At 25.3% G+C, this 24334-nt stretch overlaps 2 long non-coding RNA genes across 2 annotated transcripts in view; one reads left to right on the top strand and one right to left on the bottom strand.

The window, feature by feature from the left end:
• LOC139426304 (uncharacterized) overlaps nt 1-6286 on the bottom strand; it is a 128177-nt gene extending 121891 nt beyond the window's left edge. The window contains exon 1 of the long non-coding RNA XR_011637543.2: nt 5827-6286. This is a non-coding gene — a long non-coding RNA (uncharacterized LOC139426304). The remainder of the gene's footprint in view (nt 1-5826) is intronic.
• The window catches only part of LOC122268764 (uncharacterized), a 39712-nt gene that overhangs the window by 4911 nt on the left and 10467 nt on the right, over nt 1-24334 (top strand). The gene's annotated exons all lie outside the window — the stretch shown is intronic.

A 24334-nucleotide genomic window follows, 5' to 3' on the forward strand; every position in this document is an offset into this window, starting at 1 on the left:
ATTTTGACGTATTTAGTAAGGGCGTATTTATAAGAAATAGAAGAACTTACATGAAGAAAAAAAAATTCTGGCAAAATTACCGTGCTGTACGATGATGAAAATTCTAATAATTTTTATGCCATGCTTTAAAGCATCATGGTAATTTACCAAATTTTACCACACTAATCAAATTTGATTACGCTAAACCATATTTTATTGTGAAATGTATCAAAATCATGACCAAGGTACATCTGTAAAAAAAATTAACTATCTATTTGGCGTTCCCATAGAGCCAGAAACAAGCTAAATTTTACCTTATTCTGGTAGTTTTGATCATACTTTTTTTTCAGCGACTAAAGAAGATAATTTAAATTTTTTATAGGCTTTATACGTTATATGCGTTATATGTTTTTATAGACTTGATATGCTTTTTTCGCTTTTGTTTTGGAAGTAGATATTTTTTAACAATATGGATGACAATGCTGAACAAGAAAGGAAAAAGAAATAAATAAAAAGAGAGACTGGAAAAATAATTTTAAAAAATTAAATTTCTTTCAAAATTAAATTAATGTGACTTCCAATCTAACAATCACGAGATTTTTAATTTAATATAACAAATTAAAGTTAACAAAATTGATTTTAAAAATTGTTTGATTTCAGAAAGCAAAGTATTAATAGTTATTTATAAAATATGCATTGTTATTAAAATATTTACAATGTTAAGTGATAAAAATTACAAACAAATTCCATTTTAAATCAGGAAATTATTTAATTAATACTATATATTTATCACTAAAAACAATTTGTTTTTATAGAGGGTAAAATTGCACAGCATTGTGTTGAAATTAGGTTTTATAATATTTTATTTTATCAAAAAAAAACAGGATGTTGTTTTAAAGTTCAAATTTAAACTTAATTTTAACCTCTTTTACATTTGCGCATTCTGACTTAATATTCTCTTTGACATTAATGTTAAATAATTTAAAACTGTCAGTTTAAATTCCAATTTAAGTTAAGTTTTATTAAAATGAAATAATAATAATAACAATACGCATTTCATAATCGGAAACGCACAAAAAAAATTACTTAGCTTATTATTGATAATTAGTTGGTATTATCTCTTCATGGTAAGAATCAATAAGAGATAAAAAAATATATATAGTGTTTCGGGTGTGTTTTTGTGTGTGTACGTGTGTCATTGCAATAATGAAATATGAACAATATATGAAAGTGGGAACAATATTATTAAAAACAATATTGTTCATGCTAACCATATTATTATACAATATTAATAAAATGTCATTGATTAAAATTTCTATAAAATCAAAATGCTTTGCAATCATATTTAATTGATAATTCAAGAGCAAGAATGAATGATTGTCGCCTAATTTTTTCAATGAAACGATCATAGAAATTGAATTTCAAATAAATGTTTTTCCCTTCTAAAATGCAATTGATTCATTAATAACTAAATCAATGAAATTTATTTTTCCATTTATATTTATTATTTTGATAAATTATAATTATGATAATTAATGATAATATTTTTCATTAAAAAGAACAGAAACTGAAACAGAACAGAAACTATAACCCAATTTAGTTCAAATATATGTTAGTAATAAATATTTTCAAGTAAGTAAATTAAATCAATTACGATTAGAATAAAAAACAATGCTGATTCTTTTAAGAAGTGGATCAAAACTAACACAGATAAAGATAATATATATGCTATTTAAATTAGGTCTACAGTAATAGTTTTTGTTATAATAATAATTGTTATAATAATACTTGCAAAAACGAAAAACACTGTTATAAAATATATACAATTTCACAATGTGTTTTTCATTTTGTACATCAAATGTACGTACATAGAAAGTGAGTATAGATTATTTTCAAATCAAAAATTCAAAGACTGTTCATATAATTTAGAAAAAAAATATCACACCAGTTATACTGTTGTAATTCAAACTATTTCACATGTTACTGAATCAACTGTCCTCTTAAGTAATTAGTCGAAACATGTAATATCATTTGAAAATAAATAAACGACATTTATATTTATTTAATTGGACATCATTTTAATGTTTTTACGTTCGTATTGTTAATATTATAGTTTTTCTCAATTTTAAACAACAAAAAAATCACTTAAAAATTATTTTTGAAGATATAAAACGAGAAAAATTGTATAAATTTCCTTTGATATGCTGAAAGTTGTGGAAATATGAACAGTGGTAACTTTTCTCTGCATATATAGTATAATTTTTGGAAAAACTTTAAAATAAAGTTGATAATATTTTAAAACACTAACTTAAACATTGGAAAATTTTTGTTAATAAATCCTTACTTTATAGACTACATATTTAAACATAGTATCCATGTAAGTTCTTTAACAATGTTTAAAAATTATGATGAAAGGTTTAGACTTAAATGAAATCGTCTACTATTTTCCTAAGCGTTTTTTTTTTTAAATTTAGTTCAATTTAAATAGTCTTTTAAACCAAAATACACTGTAGAAAAAGTCATTAAAAAATTAAATTATGAATTTCGTTTAAAAAAACTTTAGAAAATTCATATATAATAGTAATACAGATTCAAATAAAATTCTAAGCTCAATATTCAAAAACGACAGGAAATTTTAAATATAAGTAAAGATTCCTAAATAAAGACGAATGTAGGTAGACAAGTAAATAATACAAGTGAATAATACAACACGAAAAAAAAAAGAAACTCTAAACACATAGATGTTCCAATAAAATGCAAAAGATGTAAAACATAGATGTAAAAAATAATAAAATAAAAACTAATTATGTCAAAAAAAGTAATTATGTTTATTTTGTTTGTTGAATTTAAGTTCAACGAAAAATCTTGGATTGCAATTTTATAACTGAACGTGTTTAATATTGATCCGCTGAAATTGCACAGTTCATCTTCTTTATAGTTTTTGGTTTATGACTATGTTATTTTTGAATGATAATTAAAATGGATTTATTATTTATTTTTTAATATTATTGTGGGGTCTTTTTAGCTAATATCTTACTCTAAATTTAAATGAACTATTACTGTCATTGGTTCGCAATAAGTGTAAAGTGTTATTTGTTTTGTTTTTTTATTTTCATTACAAATCATCGAATTAATAATGTTTGTTTTTGTTTCTTCATGTTAGTTTCTTAAAAAAAAAAGAGTCGTTTTTATTAGAAATTAAAAAGAATTGAGAATGAATATATGAAAAAAAAATGGTTATATTATTGGAATTGCTTAAAGATGTTTAATCTTAAATAAAAATTCTCTAAACTAAAAAAGTGCGACAAAATTTGCAATAAAGGAACGAGTATGCTTCAAAAAGAAATGTTTCATAAAAATTTTTTTATTATTGATCAATATACTGCATTAAATAATTATATTTAAAATTCATTAAATTCTATGTAAAGGAATCATAGATACCGCAAATATATGTTATTGTGAAGGAAATAGCTTACTAGTTTTAAATAAAACAATTGTACAAAAGGCTATAATTTAAACACACTTGAGGTCAAAATACGCTTTTTTAAGTCGTCAATTTCAAGTATATAGTCTGTTACATAAATTTGAAAAGACCTAAGCACATATTTTATAGTTAAATCAAATTTGTAACTATTTAATGTCATATTTAAATTTCTTTATTACTTAATGTTATATTTAAATTTTGCTTATATTTAAATTTTGTTTATACTTATAATATTTTATTTAAAGTTTGTTTATTATTTATTGTGAAGTAACTGATTATTTCTTCGAGAAGGCTCTAAAACTAGCACTATACCACTTACAATACATGTTTAAATTAAATTTAGTTATAGATATAGAGTTCAATACAGAATTCATTATTATAAAAAATTCCATACATAATAATAAATTGCAATAGCAAATTCAATTATGAGAATTTTAATTTAGAATTTACTATTAATAATAATTTTAATTACATTTAATTATTTTTTGAAAAAATTGCATCAGTAATAAGTTAAATAATTACAAATGTGTTAAAATAAATTTTCCTTGAATATGTTAAATACGTTAAAATAAATTTTCCTTCAAATAAATTAAAATTTTAGCATTAAATGTTTTTTTAAGTAACAAAATTAATTTTTTAGACTGGTAGAAAAGTGCGCAATCATTAGATTTAAAAAAAAAACCTAAGCATTTTTTAAATTTAATATTAAAAATCCAATCAAAGAGGTTCTGTTTCTAAGGTACATAAAATAGAAAATTTTACTTTTTCTTTTTCAGAATGCAATAGCTTTTTATTTGGTGATGCAAGCGATGAATTTGTCTATCAAAAAGTTCAATAAGTAGCTGTTATTTATGAACTTAAATATTTAAATAACTATCAGGACTCTTTCTATTAATTAAATAGTTATTGTGATTGTATATTTAGAAAATGCTTGCTTGTAAAATATTTATTTAGTAAACGATGATTGTGAAACCTTTATATTATAAATTATGTTATAATTTGAAAACCTTTTTTAAAGAAAACTAAAAACTACTTTAAATAATTACGAAAAGTCGCCAATTATAGCCAAAACAATTATTACAAATAATTGTATTCAAAGCTCAAATGTAAAAAGAATTGTATGAAAAATAAATATTTATCTGAAAAGTACATTTATTTATGTATAGAAAAGCACGGTGAGACAAAAGTGAATAAAGTATTCAGTTAAGAAACTTATAAAGAATATTTATACAAATAAAATTATTCCGTGGGACCAACAAAAAAAATTTATATTTATCAAAATTAAAGCTCTGTATACATTAGAAGGCAAAAATCTACTATTACAATTGGACAAATTGGGAAAAAAATACAATGATGCATGATCAAACTGGGAATAAATCAGAAAAATAATATGATGTATAATCAGAGTAGGATAAATACATTTGGCAAATACAATGTTGAATAAAAAGAATGCGATCTGCACACAGCAAAAAATATTATATGAAAATGGAAAATATGACTTTGCTCATCTGTATTGCTTAGCCTTGGTAACAAATATTATACATTATTGAAAAGTAAAATCATATTTATGAAATAAAAAAATGCAACAGTGTACAGGCAAATCAAAATCTGAATAATAATTTTTAAACAAGTGCTTATACAAATAAATTACTCTATGCAAGGATAAGACTAAACTCTTAATTGCAAAGTTAATATTCATCAGAAATTTAAAGCTATAAATAAATATAAAAAACGGGAAATATAGAAAATTGCATGTATTAAATGAGAAAAGCACACTATACAATGTTGTATGATGAAAATAGGATATACATATAGGAAAAAACATATTTTATAAAAATGGAAAACTTGACCTTGCTCTTCTGTAATACGTACCCTCGGTCAGAATCATTATACATTATTGAAAAATAAAATTATATTTAAGAAATAGGAAAAAGCATCGGTATATATAGGATAATTAAAATCTAAACATTAATTTTTCAACAAGTCCTTTTACAAATAAATTACTCTATGCACGGATAAGATTAAACTCTTAATTGCGAAGTTAATATTCATCAGAAATTTAAAGCTACAACTAAATACAAAAAACGAGAAATATAGAAAGTGAGCGCATTAAATGTGAAAAACAGAATAATGTATTAATAAAACATGATAAAATCAAAAAATTCAATAGCGCATTGGATAAAATTAAAAAATGCAATGATATATAATCAAGATATATGATAAAATCAGAAAACATATAATCAAAATGAAATGAGTCTCTTTTTAAAAAAAATATTATGCTGTATAATGAGAATGTTCACAAAACTATGTAAAAATGTACAAAATGTAAAAATGTCATGTAAAAATGATGAACCCCCTTCAACATACCTGAATCTCCCTTCAACATAGTGATTGAAGTACCATTGAAGATTAGTGAAGTGTTGTTTATTTTCCGTCGTACTACAATAATTTGCTGTTCTATCTTGGTTAGCTGTCTACTCAAACATTTTACATTATCGCGAAAACAGCAATTCGGCTATCCAGGCCGATAAAAACGTAACGGTTGCCGATAGATTTATCGACGCGGTGTAGGTTCAATCTAACCCCGCAGAGATTGAAGTTTGTTTCCCGTTGTTTTTACAATTTATATCGCCGTAAATAAAATTAATTCTGTTAACGTTTATCGCGTTCATTTTGCGCACATTTATAATTTTGAAAACTTTGATACTTGGTTTTTCTGATACAACCAATTGTTTTAAAAAATTGTTAATAATGACATTGAAATATTAATAATTATTGTATTTTTAGTAAACAGATATTTAGATGTATTTTCTCCTCAAGGAATGCAGAAAATTTTTTTTTAATCTTATTTATCGCTGAAAGCTTTGAAAATAAGTTTCATAATATTGACCCACGAAATTAGTATAGCGTATTCTAGTAATATAACCAAAATTTTAAAAGTTTTGAATTCAAAGATTGTTGGGTTTTTAGATTGAGGAGATAAAAATATGTTTGAGTGAAAATAAAAATAACCTTGTTTTTATAGCAAATGTTAAAGTGTAGAAGCATTAATGATTTAATTAAAATTTGTTTAACCAATTATTTTAACTAAAAGATAAATATAATCGTATTTATCGCTGAAAATTTATTAAATGATTTTTATAATATTGCTGTTCTTCCACCCGAAATTCTAATGATATTACTGAAATTTCAAAAACCTTACATTCAAAAACTTAGTGAGATAAAATTATATTTGAATAAAATGGAATGTTAATTTTGATTTTTATTGCAAATTTTAAGATTTAAATGAGTTAATGAATAAACTAATTTAACTAAAATTAATTTGACTAATTACTTTAACTAAAAAATAAATATAATCATATTTACTGTTGAAAACTTTTAGAATAACTTTCAGAATATTGCGATTTTTTCCCCGACGAAATTAGCTCAGCGTAATATAATAATATTGCCCAAAAATTTTAAAAATCTTGCATTTAAAAATTTAAGGAAATAAAATTATATATAAATGAAAATGAAACTAACCTTAATTTTACTGAAAATGCGGAAGCGTAAAAGAATTAACTAATTTAACTAAAATTAGTTTAATTAATTAATTTAACAAACTTTTAATCAAAACTGTAGTTGAAAACTTTTAAACTTATTTCTATAATATTGCTGCTCTACCCCACAAAATTAGCGCAACGTATTACAATAATTTTACTAAAATTTTAAAAACCTTTTTGAATGAAAATAAAACTAACCTAGAGCATTGCAAATGTTAAAGCAGAAGTGAATTAATGAATTAACCAACTTAATTAAATTCTAATATCGACACCATAATATCGGCACCTTGTATCATAATGCAGGAACAATTTTCAAAAATGACAGTAAGATGTCAAAACAAACTATGTTTCCGTTTAAATTGAAAAGAAAAATTATCATATGAGCAAATTAAATAATGATATGATTCAACCTCCCACCTGAATAAAGTTGCAGCAGAATTGGAGAAAATTATGGCTTACAGTGTTCTTAAGTTTCTGACAACGTATTAAATAATCATTATTTCTATTCTGATTTCTATTTCGAAATTAAATATTATCTCAGGATTTCTCTTCCTTGAATGTGTGGTGTATCTACCACTACAAATATTAAATACCAATTCACTAGTATATAAGACTTGTTAACTTGATTCTACGCCGGGGAACCTTTTTATAGATGAAGGTTGACATTGTCTATAACACTGCTCCATTTTGGTGACCCGGACGTGATCTGAACACGCCTACGTCGACAGACGCGTCCACTTCAATTTGAACGATAAATGGTCCACATTGAACGCTGTTTGGTACGGTGACATTGTCCTCATCACGCTGTTGTTACTCAGTCACGATCACACACATCGTCGGCATGTATACACTCGACTACTAATGGAAATACAGGAGTGACCCCGATCGTGAACTTAATACAGCTCTCACGACCAGCACTCAAAAACCAGTGATCTTAATACAGCTCTCCAGACTTCTCACAGATAAAGTTCTGGTGAGGTGTACTGTGGTGTGCCTACCACTATAGTTTTTAAATTCCGATTCACTTGTATATAAAACACGTTGACACATCGATTCTATCCTGAAGTAGCTTTTAATAGATGATGGTTGACATAGTTGGTATAGTTCCACAAATGTATATGTTTCACTTCCCACAAATCAGTCCCACAAATGTATATGTTTCCGACTTACAGTTTAAATTTACATTACAGATAAAGTACATTAGATGATGCAAGGATTTAATTTGTTTTACATTATAATATGATAATGCATTTTCCTTTTTTTTCTAACGCAGTTTGAATGTTGCTATTAATCTGTACTACGCAGAAGAACAACCAATCAAACTAATAACTAATAATTTAACTAGAACAACGTATAATATTTTTATAGTAACTAATAATTTCTTAATGTTTCTTTTCCAGTAAAAAAAAACTGAATTTTTAAGTTGGTCAAATCTATCTTTTTTCCCACCATTAATTAACGTTTTTTTAAAGTGAAACTATTTTATTATTGTATATTTTATTTAAATGTCCTCGAAACACTCATTTTGAACTGACTCTGTCATAGAAGTTATGTATTAAATTTAGACATAGCAGTATTTTATGTAATGCTTAAAAAAAAGAAAAACTTCAATATGATATAATATATCATATCACGTAATAAAAAAAACTATCACAAAAAATTAAAGAAGTAATAATTTTTCACAATTTAGCATATATAGCATATCGACTGAAAAAATTATGAAGTAAAAAACTTGACATAATGTATCATATCATAAATAAGGGACAAAACAATCTAAACATTTATTAAAGATTGATATAATGTAGCATATTATGGAAACTATAAACTAAATAAATAATCTCAAGAAACTGAAGCGGTGAAATATTACATGCTTGAAAAACTTTATTGGCTTCAAAAATATGCAGATGGAAATAAAAGTCAAAATGCTTCAAGCGCTCAAAAATAGGAAACCATTATCAAGACCCATTCTCTTGAGAATGGGAGCCTATTTTTGAGAACTTGAAACATACCGACATTATTTCCATTTGCAAATTTTTGGAGTCAATGAACATTTATAATCAAGTTATATTCTCAAAACAGTTTTAATTAATCCTTTTTTAACGTTGAAGGCATGCTATTAAAGACGATAACAAAATTTATCACAAGTTATTGTTCCTTTCGCCTTTCCATTCACAGTTACCAATTAAAAGTAAATAATATTTTAATCATTCAAACATAGAGAGAAAAATTCTGTTAAAATTACCGTACGGTTTAGTAACTACATTTCTAGTTAGAAAAACCATAATTTTGGTATTAAAGCCAAAATATACGGTATTTAAACCATTCCTTATGGTGTTTTTCAAAAATCATATGATAAAGGTTTACCGGAAATTCTGGTTTTTGAAATTAGACCTCTTATTACCAAACATTTAGTAAAAAATACAAGACTGAAAAGTAAATTTATCCGAATAAATGGTTTTTTATGTCATGCTCTAATGTATCATGATAAAATTTTCATATTTTGCGACATTTAGCAAATTTTATCTAATATCATAACTTTATCTTTTCTCTTTAATTTTATCTAAATCCTTACCAAATCGCATCAGTAAAAATTACCGAGCTTTTTGATGTTCCCATAGATCCAGAAATACGGTAAATTTTACTCTATTCTGGTAGCTTTGATCATACTTTTTTTAATGAATGTTAACAAGCTAGATTAAGCCTGTAACTAAATCAGGTAATTTATGAAAAAAAAATTAAATAAATTATGCATTGCAAAGATTTTATTGATTGACGTCACTTATTTAGATGTATGTTCAATATTTTTAAATGTATATCTGTATATTAAGTATATTAATAAAAGCATAATTTAATTACGTGCAAAATACATTTTTATAACGTATCTTAAGAATAAGAATAGTATTTGTTTAACATGCTTCTGTTTCGTTGTTTCAGCATTATTACATTTTTAAATTGAAGATCTTATATTATATTTGAAATGGGTTAAAATTTGTTTTTGGTTAAACTGAAAGTTAAATAAAAAACCATTATATAATTAAGAATTTTGATATTTACTTACGTTTCACGCAATTGCTTTTAAGAATACGTGACATTTTTTTAAAGATTATTTGAAACATTTCTAAACATTATTTATTTATACAGAATGATATGTATGACTTAAAAGAAAATATTTTAAACATTTTATTTTTAAATTAATATAATTTTATAAATGTAATAAATTACGATACTTAATTTTACAAAAGACTGCACGATTCATTTTTAAGCTATTCCTTAATTAGTAAAATGTTAATTATTAACAATATATGCAATAATTAATAATGTATTTAATTTATTGTTAAAAAAATACTATAATTAAAATGAAAATAAAAATAGAAGACAGGTCATCATAAACAATATTCAAAGCTTAATTCATTTTTGTAATAATTGAAATGTCTCACAAAAGTGCTTGTGGTGGGGAGAATTATTTCAAAATGCTTCCAATAATCAACTTATTTCATTGTTTTTGTTTCCATCTTTTCAAAATTATGAAAAGGTGAAGAAAAGATAACCAAATCATTCATTCTCTCGTCATTTTTCATTCTTCCCTTGACAGTTCAATGATGCACTAGTGACCTCTCGTGATTCAAAATGAAAATAAAAAAAATAACAAGAAATTATGATCAAGATGATTCTTCTCCATTCCAAGAGAGGGGGGGGGGGAAGCACTTATATAAATATTACATATATTGCTTTTTAAATTTTTAAAAATATCAATAAATGTTTAAAAATATTTTTGAAATATAAATTTTTAACAAGCAAGTATGCAATAAAGAATACGTTTAATCAGTAATTCGAAGCAATTTCAAACTTGATTAATAAGCTTACCTTTTAGATTAATATATTTAAGAAATTACGACTTAATCTGCGATAAAGGGAATTTTAAAGTTAAAAAATTATGTATAAATTAATTGGATTTTTCAAGTTAGTAGTTTTTCTCATTGCATATATCATTATTTGGCAGCATTATTGAAACTCGTTAAAATACTTACCACGCTTGTTTATTTAAATATATTCTTTTTAATTACAAATTTTTAGCAAGCTAAGGAAATAGGCAAAAAATATTAACAATTAGAAATATTTTATATTTAATAAGTAATAAACCTTCGAAATAATACATTTTGATTTACAATCTAATAAACCTAGTAAGATTTAGTTTTAAAAAAGAAAAAAAAAAAATCTTTTATCTGGAATATAGCATTCAATTTCGGTAAGTAATTAGAAAATTTAACAATTGATAGATTTTTAATTGTAAGTTTATAGTATTGTAACTAAATATTACAGAATGAAAAATTCTTGTTTTAAAAAATTGTATTGTTTTAATAAATAAAAATTGTTTTGTAGTCAATAAAAAATGTTCTTTGTTTACAAAATTCTTTTGTACTATAAAATGGTTCGGTATTTTTTGTTTTTATGATATATGAACTGTTCTTTATAGATTTTTCTGGAATATAACTAGAGAAAAATGTCATACAGTTTTAATAATTAGTATTTTTGCTTAAAGTAATATTTTCCATGTTATGAATTATTATATGATTTACATAAATGCATCCAACTATTACTTTTAACATGTCAACCATTGATATTTTGAGTTATAAATCAATGTACAAGATTCCATAAAATTACCCCTTCACCAGTTTGAGTTTCATATTATCAGATATAATTTAATCATTATACGTAATAATTATTATTTTTTTTTTTTTGCATTATTATTCAATTTTTGAAAACAAAGTGATAACCATTACTACACAGAGAAAAATAATAATGGTCAGCATATGGTAAATTTTACGGTGTTTTGGCTCTGCGGGAACGCCAAAAGGCTCCGTTGATGAAGCGCTTGGGTAATAATTTTGGTAAAATTAACAATAAAATATAGTTTCATAATACGTAAATGGGGCAAATTTGGTAATTTTATCACGATAACTTAGAGCATGGCATAAAAACCATTCATTCGGTTAAATTTACTTTTCATTTTTTCTATTTTTTTACTAAATGTATGGTAATAGTAAGACTATAATCCATAAAACCAGAATTTATGGTATACCGTTACCAGGCTAACCGGTGAAAAATTACCAAATGAAAGGTTTGAATACTATATATTTTGTTTTTAATAACCAGAATTATGCTTTTTTTAACAAGAAGTATTACCAGTACATTAATTTTACCAGAATTCTTTTTACTTCTGTATGAAATATCTAAATTATTAGTATTTTGTCCTATGTATGCATAGAGATTTGTTAGTTTTGAGACAAACTTCTCAACATTGTAAATTTAATGGTCGTATTTTAATTTACGACGAGGTGGAGTAATCTAACATGATTTAAATATATTTACGAGAATAACTATTAAAATATGAAACAATGATTTTAAAGATGGAATTATTTAGTGTAATAATTATTGTTTAATTTGTGAAAAAATATTTTTATGACAGAAATCATTCTAAACATTAATAAGTCTACTAAGAAATTCAAAAGAAAGATCAAAGAAATTTTAAAGAATTACAAACTAACTTGAATATTTGAGTTTCGTGATATGTCTTTTTAAATCGATTCTGATAATTCTTGAAGATAATTCTTGAAATTATGAATTTGAAGAAATAACTCTTGATATTATAATTCTTGAAATTCTTGATATTATAATAGATAGATAATTCTTGAAATTATGAATTTGACCGAATTATGTTACTCTGATTATGATTTTTTATAAATTTTTTTTTTTTTTTTTTTTTTTTTTTTTTTTTTTTTTGATTTTTCATGATTTTTTCCAAACTTATACAACGTACTTTTTTACAATGTACTTATGTTTGCAATTCATAAAATTAATATAAACAATAAGCAATAATATTTTTAAGACTAATAATACATACAAAAAGTGCAAATTAAATAACTTACCTGGGCTTTTTTTTTCACTAGCTCAAGATTATTTTAATTGCACTTTTCAGATATGTTTTTAGTTAAACAAGTAGTATAAGCTTTAACTTTTGTAACGTACCATCGTGATATAGTTATCAGATATTTAAAAATAACAACAACTATAGATTAATGCAATTGAGCCTAAATAATTGTGTTTACATAAAAGAACAATACTATTTAATCGTTTAATGTTACTTTACATCTAAAGAGTTTCCCAAAGCATTTTTGAATTTTTAATATTACAAATATTTCTTGTAAGCAGAAATAAATAAATTTTACGCTGCGATATTTTATAAAATCTCGCCTTGCTGGTAGAAAATCTTTTTTTTCTTTTAAAGTTTTTGAAAAGTTGTATTTTAAATAAATAACTAAAATACAGAAGAATTTTACACCAACAGAATAGGGTTCTATAAAATAACCTTGAAAATTACTATTTCAAAAAGCTAAAAAAATATATAATAAAATTCTCAAATATCTTTTTAACTTTTAGAAATAAATCTGAAAATTAAATAATTAAATAACTTTTTAGTTTCTGGACAAAAATTTCTTCGTAAATTTCCTTTTTTTTTATATGAGATAAAACTAAAAGGGAACCTCTGTAGAGATTAGTTAGTAAGTTAGTTTAAATTTTTTGCGTAAGAGCCAAAGAAGGCTTTACCTCGCTTAACACTTAGTCAAAATTAGAAGTCTGTTTAAAAGTTTTGGAAGTATCTAGTGTCTTTAAGATATTCAAGAAGGTTTCTATGCGGATTGTCTCCAATTAAACTCAATAATTCTGGATATTCACAGTTAAACTATCGTCGTCTCTTAGTTTTAAAATTGGGTTCTCTTCTCTGCAACTGGGGCAAACAGGTTGGTTCGTTCAGTAAGAGATGACTATGAGTCTTCTGTAGAAATAAAAGCTACAAATTAGTTGTCTAATAATTGAGTTATTCGTCAAATTTATTGTTAATACAAGACATTTTTTAACCAATTTTAAATCAGTCATCTTTTAATTTAATGAAAATTGTTTCTTAAAGTGAAACAAGATATTATAGTTAAACACATAGTGGGTTGTATATTCTACTTCGTATAAGATAGGTTGAGAGAAATCTTAACTATTCTGAAAGTTTACAACCACTCTTGTGACAAAATTCATTTACTGCAGTTAAGTTTTTGCCCCTATGTTGCAAATCATCAAAATAGAACCAGAAACATTCCAACACATTCCAAAAGATTAAAATTCCATTTTTTTCCACTATCGTCTGCTATGATTGCGTTAAAAAAAATTAAAAAAAAAAGAACACTCATCTGAAAAAAAAAAGTTATTTTTTTATTAATATATCTATTTTCCTTCGGTTCTTTGTAGAACCTGTACCTTTTCGGCATATCTGGCCAATCAGAGACTCAATCTTGGGGAGGGGATGGAAAAAAAGAGGGGTCGTCACGTGACAGCAGGTGTTTCCCGCCCTGCGGGGTAGCTGAAACAAAAAAGTGAATAAATAAAAAAGGAGGATTGCTGTGCTTAGCGAATGACAATGTAGAAGTCACGGTTGAAGTCAAAGCTAAAAAATTTCTCGGGGATCTGTAGTAATGATAAAAGTTATAAAAAAGCCTCATAAAAATGATAAAAAAATTGACTCGTTTTTACTTTTGTGGTATTAGGTGAAGGTGAAATAATTCTAGATAGGTGGTTAACTAGCGTAATAGCCAACGTTTTTAAAGCTTCTTATCAATCTGAAGTGCAAACAGATTTGCTTCTGTGGTTTTTATTGTTTTGTTAAAGAATTTTTTAGCAACTATGCGTTCACGTGTCCTTTACAGTGTTTTAAAAAGTCGTTTTAAGCCGATTATCTTAGCGAAACTCGCTTTTTAAGTTAGTTAAAAATTATTAATTAGTTGTTTTCAATGTTTAAATCACTCAAAAAAAATATTTCAGACAAGTAAAAAAAACAGTTATTGTTATGTTAGTGCTTACCCTAAATAAAAACGAGGAACAATGTTTCACATTTACTTTACTATTTGTTATAATGATGATACAAGTTTCCTAACTAATTAAATTATAGAATTCAAGAGTTCAATGATGAAGAGTAATATAATCATTAATCACTTGAATCATTGATTCTATGAGGAAATTAATAACTTCAAATTCATGAATCATATCAACGATTTGGAAATAAATTCCAATTTTTGGAAAATGGATTATTATAGAGAAGTGATGCCAACAAATCAATGATTTTATAAAAAGATAAAAAAAAAAATTGAGTTTAGTGAAGTGAATCAATACAAATGAAATCAAACTAATCAATGATTTAGTAACAAACTACGGTTTTTTAAAAATGAATCCTCATGGGAGATTAAATCCAACAAATCAGCGAGTTAATACACTTTACGTTTGTTTTGCAAGGTGCAATTAAATATTTTGACTTATTGATAAAAACGCACACAAAACCTTTGCACTTTTTTCATCAAACAAATCAACAATTTAGTAATTTATTTTGGTTTTAGAAAAATGAATTATCATGAACTATTAATAATCGTAGAATCAACGATTTAGTAAAATTTGAACAAGAATATTGTTTGACTTGTTGACATAAGCATGCACAAAAACTATTACAGTCTTAAAAAAGTTCAAAATATGGCACGCAAACTTAAAATATATGACTTTTTTAAAATCTGGTAACTTAGAAATAATTCGATCAATAGCATTAAAATTTTGTATTTCGCTATTCGCGATCGCAACGAACTATAGGTGGCGTTGTTGTATGAGACGCATACCTGCGATTTCTATATGAACCGTCATTCAGTTACTCTGGAGACGTCTTTAATGTAGCGTGTAGCATTGTAACGTTCCTTCTTTAATGTGGCTTATTAAATTTAAAAAAGAAAAATGTTTGATATCCTTTCTTATACAACCGAAAACAAGATGATATCTCTTTTTTTTTTTAAAGAAGGAACATCCAAAACACATCTGAAAAATATTTGTAAATAAACAGAAAAAAATATGTATCTTCTTATTAGAGTTAAAACCTAATGCCTGAGAAATAGTTTTATTAATTTAATGATATAACCTGAAAGGCCTATTTAAACTTTACATTCCATAGTCAGGGATCTGTCCAGGCCGAATTTACTACCGTTTAGCGGTACCTTCACAAGTTCAACTTAAGGAAAAACGGTAGTTTCACAAAATACTTTTTCTTAAAATTTCATTTTTGTATCCCTTAAGAAACGATAAATCCATATTTTTGTGTTGATTTCTTAATATAATTTTTAATTTTTCACAAATTACGTCTAAATTTTCACAAAATAGGTACCTGTCAGGAAAACCTAGACAGACCCCTGATAGTTTTAAGAATCATATTACTTCAAACATTAAAATAAGCAAAAAGTATACATAAGCTTCATAATTTTATGTAATTTAATTTTATAAAAAAAGTTTTTTGGCAAGTAATTTTATCAAAAAATTTTAAGTTTTAATAAAAATCATTATTTAGAAACTGAAAAACGTGAAGTAAAGAATGCTTAAGATACAAAACAAAAAAAAAACAATTCTAAAAATTCCTTATATTAAAATAAACAACTTTCATGTTTTTTCTTTTTTGATTCATAATCGGACGTAGAAAACCATTCTATAGAAAACTATCATCAAGAAAAAAACTACTTAAAAGAAAATTTTTTTATTTTATAAAAATTAACACTTACCTGCTTTATAAATCAGAAGAATTCCAAAATGATTTCTTCTTCAAATTTTTTTGTTACCATTTTTTAGTGCTACGAAAATGCGTCTTTGGGATTTGCCAAAAATGGAACAGGATGCAATTTTATTTTTTCTGGAGCGAAATATTTTGCCCATTGTCCCTCGAAATCCGATAAACTACTTAGATTTTAAATAAAGTGTTTCGTTTTATGATTTGTCACAAAAATTTTAGGTGTAGATTGGCGGCACTTAGAAACAGCCAAATCTGTAGCTGCTGTGGCGTTAATACATAAGTACGGAATTTTTATTCATACTTTTCTGAATCATACTACTTGAAACATTAGAATATGCAAGAAGTATACATAAACACATAATGTTATACCATTTATGTTTTCAAAAAAAGTATTTTGACAACAATTTTTATCAAAAAATTATAAACTATAGAACGGAAAATAAAGAATTCTTAGGATAAAAAAACGATTTTAAGAATTCTTTACATTGAAATAAACACTTTCGTATAGTTCCTTTTCTTATAATTCTTAATCAGACGTAAGAAACCATTCTGTAGAGAACTATCATCAAATAAGAAAAAAAAGTTTTACAAGCTAATTTTTTATTATAAAAATCACAACACCTACCTTCTTTATAAATCCGTCGAGTTTCAAATGAAATGTTCTTCGTTTGAAAGTTTTACTTTCAAATAATATGTGCATAGATTATTCCTTTATTACTTTTAGATAACATACCACACATCAAAATTTTATAATTGTAAGATCTCGATATGAATTTGAATATGTAGCTTAAAAACAGAACAGCTGAATTCTAGTTGAAATTATCTATTCTTTCAAAACTAAGAAATACTTACCAAGAAAACGATAAAAAAATGTATTAATTATCAGCACAACTGACACTATTTCAAGTAATTTGGTTGATTCTTTATTGTTGTTTTCCGAATTATATAGATACAGAAATATACACTGTTCTATAACAAAGAAGAATTCTATAACTATTGCAGTTCTTGACGTTCTGAATTCACATTTCTTTATTGGAATGACGAAAGCAATGTTGACTTCATTTTAATTTGTAATGAATTGAAGACAGAAAAAATTATTATATACACATCTGTAACAGCAAGAAATCATGAAATTGTAAGTTATGTTGTTGGTAATAGAAAGGTAATAAATTATTGAGAAATTGTTCTTCAAATGCTTGGCGTGTTCTGCTTCAATGTTTGGTATGTTCTGGTTAGTTTTTTCAAGCTCTTCAGCTGTTCCTTAGAGAAATTTTGATTTTTATTTGCTGCTAAGAAAATGGCGTCCGTCATGGCCGATGACTTTGATGGAACTAAATGAAAACGTGATAAATTAATGTCTGATATTTACAGGCTCCCGATAGAGGGCGTACTCGAGCGTTGCGATCGCGAATTCAAAATTACATTCTTTGAAATAATGTAAAAGTTTTTTGTAACTTTTTTTTTAAATTTTTTTAACTATTATTACAAAAAATAAAATATATGATCACAAAAATTTTTTGTATGGAATTGCATGGATAAATGAATTTAATCATTACGTGTAAGTATTTTTCGATGGTGTGCTAAATTCTCTCGAGATCTGACGAAATACGCAAAAAGTGGTGCTAGCATTAAGGGATGAAAATTTTCTATATATCTCCTATCTCCCACGATATATCTCCTAAGGTACGTTAAATTTTATGAACAAAAAACTCGATGTACCGTAATTTTTACAGTAGAATCACTGAATAACTGTAATTAAATAATTATTACTGTAAAAATTTCTATATGATATTTCCCGGTAAAATGGATTTTACGGGTACTGCACTTAGGGAGTCAATACTTTTTACCTTAAATGGATCCGCAATTTTTTACAGAGTACGTGAAAATCTAATCACTAGATGAAAATTTATTCAGGGAGTTCGCTTTTTCATTTCGCGTACTGTATATATTTAACTTGAAACAATAGTCCTATTACTAACTATCCTAGTTATGATTTTTAGGCAATTAAAGAAGCAACTACATTAAATTTTTAATCTCTAAGAAACAAGCCAAAAGCATGGTAATCAAAAAATATCTCTATTTAAAATTTATAACTAAACTCTCCGAGCCAGGTATATAAATATTTACTGACATTTTTCGTCTAGTTCAATATTGTGGCTTTAGTCATCGCTAAACTATTATATTGAACCAGTTTATGATCTACCTTATGATGTTTCCATTAAAAATGAACCGTATTATCCAGCTATAAAATTTATGGATTACGGTACGGTGGGAATTGATTTCTTTTCTTTGTTTTCACTAATATTTTCACATTTGTTTTCACATTTGATAATTTTTTCGTTCATATTGTACGATTTACCGACAGTTATTACTGCACATTTAGTGCCCAACCGAACTGTGCATAGGTCAGAGTGCTGACCTCCTGACAGTTCTGGGTTCGAATCACAGAGAAGGCATGGATGTTCTTTTATTCTCTATAGTATCTATCCTTTGCTGTGTTCTTACTTTGTACCACCTAATAGGGCGCCCCTAAAAGAGTGACCAACAAATCTGCCTTACGGATACCTGAAAGACGAGTATCAAACGGGTGGGCATGGAAAAAATACAAAATTGAAAATTAAATTTGACCGAATAAATGGTTCTTATACTATGTTCTAAGGTGCCATGATAAAAGTACAGAATTTTTCTGCATTTACAAAATTTAATCACGTATTATAAAACCATATTTATTGTAAATTTTACCAAAATTATTATCAAATTTTTCTGTAAAAATTAATTAGCTTTATAGCTTTCCCAAAGAGCTAGAAATACGGTAAATTTTACCGTATTCTGGAAGCTCACACCATATTTTTTTTTCTCAATGTAGAGATTACTACAGACTATATAAATTTTATTTCAAAAAATTGTAAGATTCTTTTCCTTGTTCTAATTCCTTGTTATTATGCATAGATATTTTATGTTCATATGGTTACTTTATAACCATGGCTCACCATGGTTACATTATAATAATACAAAAAAAAAAAAATTAAATTTCTTTTACTTTTGAAAAATTATTATTTTGCAATACAATAATTTCTTTTACTATTGTATTGCGCCGACTGCCTGATTTTTTAGACTTTTTAGAAAACATCATTTAGAAAATAGCAGTGGAATTATTTTTTATAAAGATACGGTCCCTCGTGATACGGAATTAATGTTAAAAAAAGAAGAGTCTGATCCATACAAAAAGAGAGAGGAAATGGTTTTCGTCGTACCCCATCATTAGGGTTCTTGACGGGGAACACTAGTGGCTGCCATTTCTACAACCGCACACCGTATTTAACCAATCTGAATTTTGGAATCATTTCTACGGGTCGATTAACTAAGAGAGAGAGACATGCTGAATTGCAAGATTTTTTGAGCGACAGGGATTTAAGTCATGCAATAAAGAAATTCCCATTTAAAGTTTTACAAATAAATGAGTAATTGCGAAGAATTTTTTTTATAAATCGATAATGAAAGATAAGTTTAAAATGATGCTATACTTGTACAAATTTAGCAAAATTAAACAATAATTTCAATGGTAATTAAACATAAAAAAATTTAGCAAAATTAAACAGTCATTTACTGTGATTTAAAGTTTTTTTGAGCGACAGAGATTTAGGTCATAAAATAAAGAAATTGTCTCTATTGCAAATAAATAAGTAATTGCGAACAAAAATTTATACAAAAAATCGAATCGATAATTAAAAAAATAAGTTTAAAATGTCACATTTGTACAAATTCAGCAAAATTCTATAATTTAAATAATTATGAAACAATTATAAATTTAGCAAAATTAAACAATCTTTTACTGTGAGAGAGACTTGCTAAATTGAAGAATTTTTGAGCGACAGAGATTTAAGTCGTGGAAAAAAGAAATTGTCGCCTTAAGTATTACAAAGAAATATTTTCTTAAATTATTATTATTATTTTTTTTTTTTGAAAAAAATGGAGTCAATTAGGAAAGATAATTTGAAAATGATGCCAGATTTTTACAATTTTAGTAAATTTTCACAATATTTTTGTTGTTAAAATAACTAGTAATTGAAGATTTTGCCATTGATATTTTTAGAATCTTAATAACAATGGAGCAAAAAAGTATACGCATCAAGGATTGCTACTTAATATTTAAGGGATAAAAAAAAACAAAAAAAAGTATCAAAACCTGAGTAATAACGGTTGATGAAGGCAGGTTTACGAAACATTAAAACTTGTTTGATTGCAAGAGGAAATTGAGGTGCAAAAGTGCAATATATATATATATATATATATATATATATATATATATATATATATATATATATATATATATATATATATATATATATATATATATATATATATATATATATATATATATATATATATGTAAGCAAATTGTTAATTAAAGCATCTTTATTTTAAATTTATTGTTTTTATTTATTAATATTTATTTATTTGAATGGCTGAACGAATATAGAATGCGTATACGCGATTAAAAGCAAATTTTTAAGCAAAAATGCTTATTATTTAATGGTTTATCGATCACCTGTTATCCATTATTTCAACATATTCGTTAATAAATAAATAAATTGATGAATAAAAAAAGTACAAGGCAAAATACAACATTGGATTTTAAAAAAATATATACTCCAATGATTAATGACCTAACTTGTCTCGATAAATAAGGTGATAAGTTAAAATAAGGTGATAAGTTCTTCATTTTACGCGAAAATGTATTTCGCAAAGCTTCATCTTGTTTAATAGAAAATGATTAGGGAATTAAATTAATTTTTTTAATTTTTTTTTTATAAATTTGCTTACTGTAAATTAACTATTTAAATATATTTGCACAGCGCAATTTTTCCATCAAATATTTAATTACCTAATTGCACTTCTATCTTTATATTATAAAAGAAGTTAAAATAAAATTTAATTCTGAATTTTTAATGTATAGCTTTTAAACGAAATTATGTAAGAATTGTAAGGAAATAGTAAACCGATCTTATTAAGCAACTGATGTCCCCCCACCTCCATTAGAAAAATAGAAAATAAAAAAAAGAAAAAGAAAGCATTAAGGCTACTTTCATTTGTTATTGAGTCTTTTTGCTGCTCTTTTTATATTTTATGATAAAAATATATATATAAATAAATGTCACTTTAATTTGTTTTAAAAATTTATTAGTACATTTGAATTTTATTTATTCACTTATTTTAAAAAAATTTTTATTTGGCTAACAAATTTTAAACAGAAGTTAGATCTCAATTAAGTACCGTTTTTTATGATCATTGGTTATGATCATAAAAAACATGCTCAAAATGCTCAAAATAATGCTCAAAATAAAATTTAAAAAAAAGAAAAAATAAAAAAAAAAAAATAAAAATCCCAAAATAAAACATAGTTAATCCGGAATTTATCCAATCTAATTTTCATTATATCCTTATTCATTTATTATAGCGTTATTTCTTAATTTACCTAGAATATATTGTTTATAAGAAAAGTTAATTGCATGTTTATTTCCTTTACACAACTCTTCTTTTCGGTCCATGATATTTGATTTATTACTTTTCATTATGACGTACAAGAATGTTCCTTTCTTTACGTTATGCTCTAAAGATCCCCCAATATATTTAATTGCACATTTTAGTGAAAATACTTGATAACTAAATGTCCGAGAAAATTAATGTTCTTAGCATATGAATGATTTATTAATCAAAACTTTCCTTTAATTATAATTAATAGTTCAGACATTCAAGCGACAATTTAATGGGCGGTCTTTGATGAAAGGCTGAGTTCGAGAATTAGACTATGTAAGGTTGTAATCAGTCGGTAAAACGTGTGAAAAATCGAAACAAAAACAATGTTCCAGAACAATAGCAAAATCGTGTCAAAATTACCACGATAAAAATCAAACTACAAGTCCTGTGCATTGTAAGTAAGTTATTACAGTCATTCATAATTCTTGGACTCTTTTTTTTTCCTTTTTAAGAAGCTAGGTCTATTAGAGAGGACAAATTATAGCCTCTTAGCGATGGCTATCTTTCTTCATGTGACGTAGCGTACTCATAAAAAAATCGTTTCATTGCAACCATCGATTTTGAAAGTCTCCGGGTGGGGGCGCTACGACGTGTATCACTTTACCTCGAAAAATGGCGGAGAAATCTTGTATGATTTTACAAATAGAATTTGACAATCCTTTCGCGTGATTGCCTGTATTACAGGTAGCTGATTAGCTGGAATGGGAGTGGGCCAGCTATAGACAATCGAAGAACCACAGTTATGAATTAGTAACCGCGAAAATGAGTGATTTGGTTTGAAAGGGAAAGATGGCCAGTTTGGCGATTTGGGATCTAAAGGTGACTATTGTTGTAGGATAACAATAAGAATTTCGGCAATTGATGACTTGGGAGTCATTAAGCATCATTTCAATGGCCTTCAACTTTAAAAGGAATATTTTACTGCTTACATGTGATAAGTGGCATCCTATTTACCAATTTGATGACATGAGATATGCGTACACTTGACATGAGATATGCGTAAATTTTATATCAATAATTTTTTTTTTAAAATTTAAGTTGTTTTAGAAATGTATTAAACAATGAAGCATAAAAATCAATTTGGGGGTAAATTGGTTAAAATTACTGTACCAGTAGTAAATATTAATCCTTAAAAAAGCAGTCCAGAAATTGAATCTCATACGTTTAAAATTCCCAAGAATATTTTGCTACTTAAATGCCAAACTAATTATAGTGATAATAAAACAATTGTTCTAAGAAGTGAATCAAAATAAAATTTTAGAAAACAATCGTTATTCATTAATAACACAATGATCACACAAATGTTATTATTACTTTAAGCAATTTTTGTTTTACTGTTTTAAAATATATAACTCATCATTTACCTTTCGAGAAATTTACTACATTTTAACTGCAGTGAAAAAGATTAAAAATTAAGAGTATTAGTATTAATATTGTGCCCATCTTTTTAATTGTATTGCCGCGTTCTTTAAAATTATTATCCAAAATAATAATTAATCTGTACTAAATCATCTCAACAAATAAATTAATTAGATAGGCTTCTATGAAAAGTGACGAAATAATGAATTAAACCAATTCTAATTGAAACCAATAAAAAATATCTTTCACAATTTATCAATTTAATTTCGAATATTTATTTAATTTACGCAGAAATTCGTAAGTCTGTAGATGGAAAATTACCAGAAGAGTTCATGTATCTCGGTAATTGTGACTTTATATTTAATTTATTAATTTTTAAAATAAGGCAGAAAACATTTGCCTTAAATATAAATAATTGGATGATGAATTTTGCCATGTTTGAGTGGTTGGGGCGAAATATTTAATATACAGTGTGCTTTTTATTTAAGAAATGGAGAAAAAAATGCGATTACCAAGCATACAATAAGACATTTCTGTGCGCTTTTTTTCAATCATATATATATATATATATATATATATATATATATATATATATATATATATATATATATATATATATATATATATATATATATATATATATATATATATATATATATATATATATATATATATATATATATATATATATATATATATATATATATATATATATATATATATATATATATATATATATATATATATCCCGGCCCATTCCTGTATGTTGTGCCGGTTATTTATTTGAAATTTTAG

Source organism: Parasteatoda tepidariorum, chromosome 10, assembly GCF_982258835.1.
Source record: "Parasteatoda tepidariorum strain Cologne lab strain chromosome 10, Ptep-v5.0, whole genome shotgun sequence".
NCBI lineage: Eukaryota > Metazoa > Arthropoda > Arachnida > Araneae > Theridiidae > Parasteatoda > Parasteatoda tepidariorum.